This window comes from Dermacentor albipictus, chromosome 4 (assembly GCF_038994185.2).
Source record: "Dermacentor albipictus isolate Rhodes 1998 colony chromosome 4, USDA_Dalb.pri_finalv2, whole genome shotgun sequence".
NCBI classification, from domain to species: Eukaryota; Metazoa; Arthropoda; class Arachnida; order Ixodida; family Ixodidae; genus Dermacentor; species Dermacentor albipictus.
In genome coordinates, this window is record NC_091824.1 from 18,989,460 (window position 1) to 19,002,804 (window position 13,345).

The 13,345-nt window shown below is 48.4% G+C and overlaps 1 protein-coding gene across 1 annotated transcript in view; it reads left to right on the plus strand.

Annotated features, from left to right (window-relative positions):
• The first annotated feature begins 1,749 nt into the window (after positions 1-1,749).
• The window catches only part of rdx (BTB/POZ and MATH domain-containing protein rdx), a 219,128-nt gene continuing 207,532 nt past the window's right edge, over positions 1,750-13,345 (plus strand). Inside the window, exon 1 of the mRNA XM_065450705.1 lies at positions 1,750-1,822. The gene's annotated coding sequence lies outside the window, so the exon portion shown is untranslated. The remainder of the gene's footprint in view (positions 1,823-13,345) is intronic.

Here is a 13,345-nt window from a genome sequence, read left to right on the forward strand (position 1 = left end):
CTAACTAATTACCGTATGCTACATATTTTAATTCACAAATTCTGGCGCGTGAGACTGCAAAGTACATGCACTTGAAAAGAATTGTGGGGATTATACACCATTTACGAGATGTGCGCTGTCAGACTTGCGGTAAGAATGCACTGTAGTTCAACTTACTTTCTTAACAAAACGTCGTCTTATACACTGAAGCACAATACTAACTCGAATGCCAGTGCATTTCTCCGCAAAGTTCGGGAATTATCTCGAAACTGGTGTCACCCTGAGAGTTTGCTCCAACAGGATCCACTGCGCGAGCTCCCCGGCTAGAATTTCTAAATTGCAATATGCGCCATAAGCTAATTCTTTAGAAGCCTAATTAGTGAAACTTTGTTAATTACTCGATTACGCGTTTGAATTTTTCGTGCAAGTAATATCCACTCTTTTGAGTAGACAAGCCCGTGGACTAGAATTGTGCTATCTGCCGCAGGCAATTAAAAAAAAAAAAGTTTTAAAAGTGTTCGCTGAAATGCCCGATATCGTGATAAGTAGTTGACGTCGAAAGCGGCAATTCAAACTCAAAGAGCTTTTCTGAAGGCGGGAAACAGGTAGGGGTGGCGGGTTGGGGTGGCGTGCGCAAGAAGATGATGACGCTCAAATAAGTGCAGATGATAACATCGGTTGACCAACGAAGCGAACGTCTTTAGTAGCACGCAAGCACACGCCTACATCGCTGAACATATCCGCCGATATCCCGCCGGTCCACCTCAGTTTTCCGCTATAATGTGCAGGGATACCAGTACGCGGGGAACCAGCTAATAGCACCTACACTGCGTCCCACGCACAGCAGACGGCGCTGCGGAAGCTACGCAAGAAGTTCGGTCAAGGAAAGTGCTCACTCGGCGGCGTCCGTGCTTCGCTGCGAGCGTGCACGTGAGGCTGCTGCACATCGCGAAGGGCTGCGCGTGAAAAAAACCCGAAAACGAACATGATCTGAAACAACGCACTGGTAGCCGTTTACCAGAGTCTGTTTGTTTCTGAGGATTAAAACTTGTTTCAGTCAATACTGAGTCCATATAAAAAAAAACAGTTGCGCGCTATGGCGGTCTATAACATCGAACTATATCCAAGTGTGAACGAAGCCACTGCAAGAAGTCTCTCTAGCCTCCACTGCGTCGACTGCTATGTATGGAACGGAAATGGTGTTTTTTTCTTTCTTTTTTGAAAGAGCGGCTGGGTTGTCTCCGCCTAACTGCTGACTCGCCCCCACTCGCATCGGACTCATGTCAAGAGGACCTCCTTTACCGGCTGTATTGTTTTGCTCCCTGAAAGAATACAACCGGTAACAGAGGTTCTTCGACACGAGACCGATGCATATGTGGTATTCGCCCCACTAGTGTAGTAGGACATTTGAGTGCAACGCCTTGATTATGCAACGAAACTTGCGTCGAACGTGACCAAGTGCGAATATTGCAATTGCCATTCGGTATGCTAGTGCGTTTTCTATGAACCGAGGGGCGTTTATGGCTGTTCCTAAGTGTTGGTGCATACAAGAACGAAATTGGGGACAGCGCTTTAAAACAACACGGACAGCAGTGACACGGTATCTGCTTATGTATCTTTTTTTCTTTCTTTATCGTCTGTTCTAATTCTGTTTGAACCATATATGAAGGAGGCTCGCTTTGGACTCTAAAGCATGAGACCTTGCATCCTGTAGGCTCGATTATTAGAAAAGCATAATGCTGATGCGGGTGCTGGTTTTGTTTCTTCCAGCGCAACCTCGTCTCTCTTGCTTCCTGAAGTTGGTCGAAGAACTCGCTCGAACAGCGCGCCGACGGGAACAAACGTGAGTGTGCGCATGCCTCTTCTTGTCAATGACGTCATGCCTGGCGTAAACCCATCTCGTGTTGCCGCGCGGAAACGTCCGCTGCTAAAGGTCGCAGAAGGTGACCATCTCTGTCCTTCTCTCTTCGCGGTGCCTGTGCCAGCGAGCGGGCACGTTAGCCAAATAATCAAATCGCGTCTGCTTGATTGTTCGCGCACGGCCTCCGAGACTGCGCGCGCACGGAGTCCTTGCGGACGGGATCTCGAAGACCATGGTTCGTAGAACTTTGTTGTGCCTGGTTTGCCGCGCTTTTCGTGCCGCTGCCGGCACTACGTATAGCGAACCACATAATCTCTGCTGCAGTAAATGTGATCCCTGCTGCCATTCTTTTCTGTCAACGACTACGCTAAAGAAACAGCCAGAAGGTAAATACTTTATGTAGCCGCTGCGAATCCCCTGAGAAAAATTGAAGTGGGTGGCACAGATAGAAGGCTTGCTGATCTAGGTGCAGCACGGGACCATAGTGAGATTGCAAACACAAGAAGGGACGCATCTAGGATGGGTAAATAATTAGATGTACCAGCTGCAGTCAATGTACGTCGAGAGCGTGCAAGTGCTCGTCGTGAGCAACAAGTACGCTTCGTGAATGTGAAAAAACTTCATTTGTCGTCGCCATATTTTCTCCAAGAGAGTGCGTGGAAGCATAATTTAAGATTAGCCAAACATTTTTATCAACTGTCAAAATCCGCAAATAAAAAAGAAAAACGGAAGTCGTTGACATGTGCCTTTCATCCGTTAGAACAACTGTTTCGCATCTAAACATGCCTATGATCCGTCATATCGGGCGGGAAACTTGCTAAAGCGACAACAGTGTATTGAGGGTCTGTGACTGGTCGTCATTCAAACATGTGCGATTGAGCCTTTGCGTGTAGAATTGATCTTGCTTTTTACGATTGTACATTCGTTCTTTTTGTTCGTACAAGTCTGTCCCCAGCCAGATATGTTCATAATTAGACTCATCCACAATAGCGATTCTGCAGAAAAAAAGGTCGCTGTTAAGTTATTAGAATCACATAAATGCGGCTTGCATTCATGTGGTCGTTACATCGTTTGTTCTTGTTTTCCCCTCATTTAGGGTCTGCATGTACCTTTTTGTTTATCACCTGCCACGTCGTGAGACCGCTATAGTTTTCTTTCTTAGCATTTTCCAGACAGTGATACTCGTGTTCCGAATAAGACTCGGTGAATCGCGTGATTCGAACATCAACTTTTTGGTGCCTCGGTCATGTCGATCCTTCTTGGTGACGTGATTACCTGATCAACTTCAGCTTTTTCTAAATTGCGCCAAGTCAGTGGCCGACCTCCGTCCTCTCACAACTTCAGACATGAAATTGTCAGCCCCGCTTACAAGCGTGTCGTTGTGCTCAGTGATGCTCATTGCTCTGACAATAGGGGAGCACAGGCGGGCATATTAGCGAAATGTTGCCTAGATCATTATAGCGACTTGAACGCCGCCAGAGAGACTACGCTTTCCAAATACGGCTTTCAAAACGAAACCCTGTGGGCCTAGTGTGATCACAGGAGTGGCTGCCTGTAGGAGGACGCTTTGGGGAAGCCGGGAACATGGCTGCAACACTCCGGGTGCAGTTGTAGAGGTAGCGTGTTTTCGATACGCAGCTCTTTCGGTGTGGGGCTAATCCATTCATCGCAGTCTCGTATACGCTGTGCGTTGTGGCAAATGTGCGTCGGTCGGGTATCTTGCCAGCGCCTTTCACCTCCTCGTTCAAAGTGTTCCCGCACTCAAGATTTGGGTGGTCGAGGCATGTGCCTGTACTAACGAGAGCAGCGTGGTATACGTCCATAGGGTCTCTTCTCGTTCTCTGCTCGTCTGTTGTACAGACAGCGAATTTTCTGATTACGATGTCACTCCTCGCAAAAGTTGTCTATGATTCGAGTATACTTCGTTTTAACGAGAGTCATAACGATCTACGATGGTGCAGTACTTTAAAGATATACTAAGTGCATAACATTCCTTGGCAAATTACGCTTCCGTAAAGACAGGTAAAACACACAGCGAGCGTGATGCGTTGGTATGTAAGCCGGAAATCACCCAGAAAAGAATTGTTCAGGCTTCAAGTTACTGCGCGGACGTCATGTGAATTGGACGGCGTGTGATTAGTAGTTACTAGTTTATTGGTGAGCAGGGGTTGCTATATTGGAACCAGATGTCTTCTGGAAACTTTTTTTTTTTTGAAGAAACAGGCCTTTGCGAAATTGATGGAGTACGTGACGCCATACTGAATTGCCGGTGCTGATCCAGGTGCGCGAAAAGTCCTTTGACCACGAAATGGGGCCTAAACTATTACCTAGGCTTGCTGTTTCTAGTGTCCCTTTAAGCTTTTAGCGACGGAAAATTGATGGCGCCGTTATGATGTCGTACAGGGCGGTTTTCGAGAGATTATACTGCAACTGTTTCAAGCGCCACTGTAAGTCATCGTCATCCACTTAACAAGCAACATGCCGCCACACTTCTCCTCGTTCGCACTCTGTCTTACAGAAAGACCTTCATGGGGCTTGGCCTTGTAGTCAAACGGTTTAACGGGGGACACTGCAATCGGTCTTCGAGGCTGCATGGTTGCATGCAAACTGGCGTGAAACATTGTTGTTAGTGTGCGCCGTCTTTGCGGCTCGTAATGTGGGAGGCAGTTTCCTTTTTTTTTTAAAGTCTCTGTCGAGCGTTGCATAGCCGACACACGTCGGGCAGCTGGAAGGAAGGCGGTTCTGCAGGGGCCACCCTCCAATAAGCGGTGCACGACGTGCCACGAGCCGAGACTTGGCAGCGGCTCCTGTGCCGCGTCACCGTTGCGCCGCGGTGCCCGTGGGCGGAGCTGCCGAGCGCAGGCGCGCGCTGTGTAGCGCCGTGGCTTTCCGCGCGAGAAATTTGCAGGGGCGAAAGAGGAAAACTGAGCCAGCAGCTTGCTCGCCGCTCGTTGTCGTTTTGCTTGAGACATTGGATGGCCAGCACAGCGGTGGCAGAACTGGACGGTCAACTTCTACACATAGCAGGCGCAATGTGGGAATGCTACTTCCGAGTGCGCGCCTACCTCCGAGACTTACAGCACCTCCGTTGATTTTCTTCGTTTACTCCGGTGTCTTGTCACACAATGCGCTAATCGGAGTTTGTAGTATGGCGTCAGACAACCATTCTTAAGTGAGAAAAGAAGAATGGAAAGGAAAATAAGGAAGTGGTCATTTCCTCCGATTAGCTGAATCCATACCCAGTGGCCCGATTGGCCCGGCATGTTGACGATGTTGGTGTTTGCAGCGCGGCCGCCGCGGGCGATGATCGCGACCTTCGGCGGTGTTAAGAACGGCCCGCTGAGGTGCAAGTTTTGCCAGCCAGTTGCGACAGCGGCGTCAACTTTTCTGGAACGCCACCGCAACCCTTTAGCTACACGCCATCACTGAGTCTACTGTGTCCGCATTACAATGCGCCACGTCCGCCATCTCCACCGACGTCGGTGGGGACGCCCTCTCCCATTTGAAGCCCTTTTTCACGCAGTAACTGATTCGTACGATTCGAAAAAATGTAAGGGTACTGCAGTGACAAAAATTTCGAAACTGCAGCCTCGGTCACTAGCTCCCCGAATGGTCCATTGGTTTTGACTTTGGCCATGGGCAGACAAACGCTGCCTTCTTCTACAACCTTTTTGATACATGCTACTTTTCCAGTGAAGTCATCTACCGCCACATAAGGCGGATGGACAATGTCCATCGTGGCGGCACTGTCTCTTAGCACCCTGCATGGTTTGTCATTAACTTGCAGGTCGTGAAGATATGGGCTTAGAAGTTCCATATTCTTGTCTTTCTCATCCACGTAGGAGAAAACTACGCTATGCTTTCCGCAGTTTACAGCTATATGTCCCAGTTTGTGGCATTTATAGCAGCGGATTTGTCTGAAAGATTCGAATTTTCTTTTTTGCTCTTTTGGTATTGTTTCCCCGTTTGATTTCTCCACGTTCTTTTCTGAGGGATTTTCTCCCACGTCTACAGGCTCCGGCCGTCTAGTCTGCGAACCCTTTTTGAACGGAAATGGTTTCGCGGTCTACTTCGACCGTCCCAATTTCCGTCCTCGGCGTTCAACTTTCTATGCGTTGCGTACTCTTCGGCTAATTCCGCCGCCCTTTCCAAAGAGTTTACGTTTCCTCTGTCTTGCACCCACAAACTCACAGATGAAGTTGCTTTTGTAAAACTGCTCTAGACACATGCATTCAATGATCATGTCTCTGCTGTCGTACGCTTCCGCGCTTTTAAGCCACTCGACTAGGCTGGCCTTTAAGCTATATGCAAACTCGGGATATCCCTCGCTATCTTTCTTGCCTGTGCTCCTAAACCTTTGCCGAAAAGCTTCAGCTGAAAGGCGGTATTTCTTCAGGAGACTAGCCTTAACTTTCGCATAATCACATGCATCCTGTGCACCGAGTCTGGCGATTACGTCGGCCGCCTCACACTGCAACATAGACAGCACCCGCTGTGGCCATGTACTCGGATCGAAGTTCATCTTCTCGCAAGTCCTTTCAAAAGTGCAAAGGAACAAGCCTATGTCTGTCCCGACCTCAAATGGCTTTATTAGCCTGTCCATGCGGTATGATTCTGCATCACTTGATCGTCCCAGAGCGCCTTCACTTCCTTGAGACAACTCCAAGCGTTTGCTTTGAAGTTCAAGTTGCATTTTTCTTAACTCGCGATCTTTATCGCGTTCCTCTTTCTCTTCTCTCTCTCTGTTCCGGTTCTCTTTTTTTTTCAGAAGTTCCAACCCCACTTCAATTTCTTCCTCACTGGCCTGTTCGGAAATTAGCTCCAATTATTGCGCTTTTAGCATTTCTTTGCGTAGATCTAGGCCCAGTTCCTCACCATCAATCAACAACTCGTCTCTCAGCAGTGTCCTTAAAGGGAAGCTGAAGCGGTTTTCAATTTCCATGAATTGCTGGGATTGGGAAGAACAGACCTAATAATTTACGGTTCCGAAATTTTTTTCTTCGTTTTGTTAATATAAGGGGCGGAAATCGCTTTCTAAATCACCCCCGCGGACACGCCCCCATCGCTTCCCGGAGCGCCGGGTGAGGAGGTTACCAGAGGAGAGAACCGGCGAGAGTGACGTCAGTGGCGGGGACCGAGGTGCCGGACCGGCGTGCTGGCATGCGCTGGCATGCCTCTTTCCGTCCTGCGCTTTACTGAACGACGCTACGAGAGATTTGCCGCCGCCGCCGCCGCCGCTCACGTTTGTTTTGCGATTTTCGTAAACTGTTCTTTCCTTCTGTGCTGCGTGAGTGTCTACAGCCAAGGGCGCCCAACATGCCCTCGTTCTGTGCAGCAATCGGCTGCGCGAACACACGCGGGCCAGACGATGTGGTGTTTCACAGGTTCCCGAAGCACAAGAAGCTTGCAGCGCAGTGCAGTGAGGAGAGATAAGTTCGTGCCGACGAAATCAACTGTGCTGTGCTCGGACCATTTCCGCGATAGCCGGATAGCCTTACGACAAATGCGGAAACGCGTTGTTGCTAGCGTTGCTATACTCCGTTTCATACATCAGGTGCAACGCTGTGGAGGCTTGAGATACTTCTTGCAGTGGCTGCGTTCGCACTTAGAAAAAGTTCGGTGTTTCTTGACCCGATTTTTGAGAAAAATTTTCATATATAAGCTCAGTTCTGAATGAAAAAAAAGAATTTACCCATAGAAACAATCCGTGTACTTATACGGCTGCTAACACGTTCTTTTAAATCAATTTTCTTTTCGGCATTCTTTAATTGCAGCCCGTCGCGGCAGCTTCACGTGCATGCTCGCGCGAGCAAATGCCGCTGGCACGCTGTGAACCATAGACGGAAACGCGCGCAGTAATAAATTTTGGTAACCGGACTTCGTGCGTAGCTTCCACAGCGTTGCACCTGAGGTATAAAATGGAGTATAGGCTTGCCTAGTGACATTCGACGTACGGTTGCAGTTATCATGTTTACCACACGGCGGTGCTAAAACTGCCTAATATCTTTATGTCAACACTAGCACGGAGCGCGCATACCGATTCTTGATCGAGCCACAATCGCAAAGTCGTCGAACCATATTCTGAATATTGCACATATAATCCCCCTGACCATCTCGATCTGGATGTGTATGATAAGCAACTTACATGACTGTACCTCGCAGCACTGCATGTGCGCGCTTTGAAACGCGGCACTTATGTTCGCGATCGTGTATCAACGCTCAGAAAACCACGGGACTTCAGACAAGCAGCGGCAAGGTGCTTGACATCGCGGAATTGTACCCATGTTTACAATCTAATGAGAAGTTAGTGCTTCGGCATTCTTCCAGCAGCAAGTTCCCAGTGACACTTTAGCGCATTTTTTCTCCCGTCATTGGAACGTGCAGCTACATGAAAAAAAAAAAAGCATACGTAACAGCTAAGACTTCCAGCGCGCGAGAAGGTGTACACATCGCTCTCGCTTTTGGCACACTCAACATCGTCGTTGCCGCCGTTGCCGCCATCGTTTTCCGTATCGGCTGTCGGTTCGAACATGTACGGCGAAAATACAAGCTGTCAGAGACAGCGAGAACGTTCCATAATGCTTACAACTCAGCTATGCAGCCAGAACAGAACAGCGTGCTACGCTCTCAAACGGCGGCGCCGACCGGCGACTGCCACCACTGACGTCACAGCGGCTCCGACCAATCACGGGAAACAGCGGCGTTCGCGCGATACCCTGAGGCGCTGGTGCGCGTTTTCATGAAAAAACAGCCGCTTGCGCTTGTTTCCGCCCTTTTTGAACGAGATATTCGTGTTCAGGGGACTCAAAACTGTAGAACGCCGCAGAGAACTCATTTTTTTCGAAAAGTGTTTCAGCTTCCCTTTAACTCCATGATTGCTGCTTTACTGCCTTGGTCCTGCTCGCTAAATCTACCTAGGAAAACACAACTTAGCTAACACTCAACAATATAGCTTCCCTACTGTTCTAAACAGAACAACCACAACATGAAGCCTAGAGAGTCAAAGCAAGAACCAAGCACTCACCGCAGACACAGCGCCACGTCGCAAAGTCGGTCTCACCGCTGTCAGCCTGTTGTCGGGATTGGGAGGTCAATCCCGCCGTTCGTAACCAGTTATCAAGATTGGAGTCGAGCATGAATTAGATGGTAGCTGGCCCATGCCGTCGTCCAATTTATCCACGCTGAGGACGTTGTTGAAGGGAAGAACTGCTTCTAATCGAGAACGAGAAATATGGGTTTATTTGCAGTATCTGCATAATGACGTTGCAGTTCATCAGTTTAGCATTACTGCGAGAGAAAGCACACTGAGCGGCCGCACAACAGCGGTTTATAAACACTCGGACCTTCCTCGATCCGTAGGTGAGGGAAACGTTGGATCAGTAGACGAGCCACCTTTTGAGCGGGAAGGTTTCCGCACTGGTTTCACGGACCCAACCGAGGGAAGACGGACTTCTCTGAACTCGGGGATTACGTCAGGAACGTTGCGTGGGAAGGGGCCTCCAAAGACGTTCCCTCGGGACCTCCCTTCCTCACGGCAGACTGGGTCGGCGGTGGCGTGTTCAGTCACAAAACCTGGTTCGTCGAACTCATCTCGGCAATCCCGCGACGGAGAGTCGAGGACGCGGCGCATTGTACTCCGGACACAGTAGACTTAGTGACGCCGTTTGGCTAGTGGATGATGGTGGCTTTCCAGGAAAAGTCGACGCCGCTCTCGCACCTGGCTGATAAAACTTGCACCTCAGCAGGCCGTTCTTAACACCGCACAGCACAGTAGCACTTGCAGCACTGTAAACATGTGCTCAAGTTACAGCCGCTTGTCCAATTCTCTTGCCCTTTAAAATTGCAACAGTGCCCTCGTCGCCCTCCGCTGCGATTGCCTTGTGAGGTCGGCATTCTAAAATAAGTTCTTCTATTATAGGTCTTTTGTAAAAGCGCGGTATCGCGATTGTGAGCGATCGTCTCTGTAGATCGTAGAGAGGAGAGTCACAGAAAAGGTGTTGAAGAGTCTCCTCGCTACGACAGTCATCACACGAGGCGTCGTCGGTCCATCCGATTCGGAATTCAAAAGACTTAGTAAAGGCCACCCGTAGCCGTATTCGACAAAGAAGGGTAGCTTCGCGACGGCAGAGTCCAGCTGCAATTCAAAAGCGTAGAGGAGACTCTAGGTTGTGTAACGGGTTGTTTTGAAAACTTGCTAGGTCCCACAAGAACATGATATCGCGGTTGAGCATTCGAAGTTCTCTTGCGGCATCTGGCCTTGATAACGGTATCGGCTCCTCTTTGTCACCTTGAAGGACCGACGGAGCAGCGTTATCGGCGTGTTCGTTCCCTATGACGCCGCACTGACTTGGAAGCCACTGAAATGTCTCGGGGTGTCCTTTCTCAGTACAGGTATGGATTAGTTCTCTTATCTCGAATACCAGTTGTTCGTGTGGCCCACGCCGCAGGGCCGATATCAAAGACTGCAGTGCTGCCTTCGAGCCGCTGAATATTGACGATCTTCGAGGTTGTTCTTGGCTGACGAGATGAAGTGAGCTGCAAGTTCCGCAGCCGTCAGTGTCGTTGGGTGACGCGTCTTGAAACTGATGATGGTGGCTTTCGCTGGGAGAACCACTGCTCCAGTGAAACAGTGGAGAGTTGCCGATCCAGCAATATAAATATGTATGTGGTCGCCATACCTCTCGTGCAAAAGGAGCACAGTTGTTTGAGAGCAGGTGATGACAGCTCAGACTTTTGCCCGTTTCCTGGTACGGTGAGGTGAACTGCAGCTCGAGTCAAACACCATGGAAATTTCGATGGCTTAGTTGCGGGGGTGAAGCCTTATGGAAGGCGGGTGTAATAATCCGAAATCGTAATACAAAATGATGTCTGTGGTCTTTCTGATGGTAGTGTTGCCAGATGATGAGAACGGGCACGGGCAAAGTGCCTAATGTGCGCTCTCAACACTTCCACCGCAATGTGTGTTAGTATGCATGGGTTGGTGTCGGGCGATTACAATAGTCGCCACTCTCGATGTGCATTTTGGCAGGCCAAGACAAACCCTGAGAGCCCGAACTTGAATAGTCTGTAGAGCACGAAGATTTGTCTGGCAAGTGTTGGTCAGCACGGGCAAACTGTATCTCAAGAAGCCCAGAAAAAGAGTCGTGTACAATTCCATCATCGCATGCACTGACATTCCCCAAGTCTTTCCGCCTCAAGTCTTTTCATTGTGCGTATTGTGCAGATTCCGAGGGTGCATCTGCGACTCATGAGTGGCACTGTTCCTTCGATGCTACCCGACACTCCAGCTGAAGAGAACTCGCCGCAGAAAGTGCAAGCAAGACTTCGACGGGATGCCGGTCGCTAAAATGATCCTGAAAAGACAGCGAGCCAAACTTGCGAACGCGCTTCTTGCAGATAGGATGCGAATGAAAAATGACGCGTGTTGAACAAGTGAAGGATGAGTATTTGCACGCAGGTGATGTTGTGAACTTGTCGAAAGACGGTCGGCAGAATGATTCTGTGTGAGAAGCTTGAAAACGTTTTGGCAAGTACGACAACAAATATCAACTGCCGGATAGCAGAATAAAATTCAGATTCAAGTGCAGCGGCCGCGCCATTCGCGAGAAAACGACTGCTGTGTGCACTGCAGCTGGCAGACTTCCTTTCACCCAGTCTTCTGGACTGGTCGCTTGTTAGCAGCGCAAACTTGAACTCACGCACAGCATCAGCAAGCTAATCGATTGCTCGCCTGCACAGGAGCAAGAACTTTGTTCCTGAGTGTAGACCAAAAAAGAAAAAGCACCTTATTCTACGCAGCATGTATTGTGAGCGCTGTGATATATATATATGCAGTGCCGTGTTTCATTTCAGGCTATAGTTTGCCGTAAAAGCTTGGCGCTGCTGGTTTACGCGTGCTACTATGCTATCACGTTCGATGGTCGTATACGTATAGTATACGACCATCGAGCGTCCGCACTATTATTTTGCATGCTACAAGCTGCTACTATAATTGTACACCATACAGTTAATCTTACATAATCAAATATGGTAAGAAATAGCTATATTTTTTTCTTCAGAAAAGCAAGTTCATTTTAGTGGCAAAAAGGCTGCTTATTTATTCTGCAAACGTGTACAGCTCGACACCAATTACCGTACGTCTCTTTTGTATATAGCGCCCATACGGGCAAAGAACTAAAGCCAGGAAGTAACTTTGTGCGAATATCAATAATTGTTGCCTAAATATCACCTGAAAAAAAAAAAACCGATTTCCTTAACCTAATCAATCAGCTTCCTGACCCCTACATACTCGTGGGTGATTTTAATGCCCACAACGTGATGTGCGGAGATGCGCTATGCGACGCAAGAGGTCGAATAATTGAAAATTTTCTTTTGACCTCTAGTGGCCTGCCTGCTTAATAAGAAGGAGCCGACGTATTACAGTGTCCAACACAACACATATTCAGCAATAGATCTAACAATCGGTTCCTCTTCTATTCTGCCTCACCTAGAATAGTCCGTGATCAATTAATTGTATGGAAGTGGCCACTTCGCTGTAATTTTAAACCCGAAAACTCTGCATGAGGACCCTCCGCATATTCCTCGATGGAAATTAGCATCGGTGGATTGGGAGCATTTTAAAGAATTATCTTATTTACCACCAGATTTTATAAATAATTTTACTATAGATGATGCCGTTGCATATCTTACCGCTTTTATTATTGATTCAGCCGAGAAGTTTATCCCGCAGACGAATGGTGGTTCACTAAGAAGACGTGTTCCCTGGTGGAACGAAAACTGTCGAGAGGCGCGAAAGAGACAGAACAAGGCGTGGGGTGTATTGCGCAGATCGCCTAATGCCGAAAATCTAATTAACTTTGAACAAATTAAATCACTGGGAAGGCGGACACGATGTCAAGCAAAGAGAGAAAGCTGGGTGAGCTTCTCTCCGCCATTAATTCATACACACAGGAGGCAAATAAAAGTATGGAATGGCTTGAGAAAGCTACAACGGCAACAAATCCATCCGTTGCCTCTGGTGAACGACCAAGGGGATACTTTGCAAGACCAGGCAGACTCTCTTGGGAAACACTTAGAGCGTGTGTCGAGCTCAATACACTATTCCGAATCTTTTCTTAAATACGAAGAAATAAAAGAACTTAAGCCATTCGTACGTAAATGTAGACACGACGAAGCGTATATCCGGGCGTTCAGTATTGCCGAGTAGTGAGCTGCTTTGATCTCATGCAAGAGTACTGCACCGGGACCTGACCGAGTCATGTATGACATGATCAAAAACTTGCACACCGACACACAAATTACACTACTTGCACTCTTCAACACTATTTGGGCTGCCGGAAACCTTTTACTCGCATGGAAAGAAGCAATTGTGGTCCCTGTTTTGAAGCAGGGGAAAGACCCATCCCTGGCGGCAAGCTATCGCCCGTTAGCTCTTACATGCTGCCTGTGTAAGCTTTTTGAAAAAATGGTTAATCGCAGACTCACACATTTCCTTGAACTCAACAA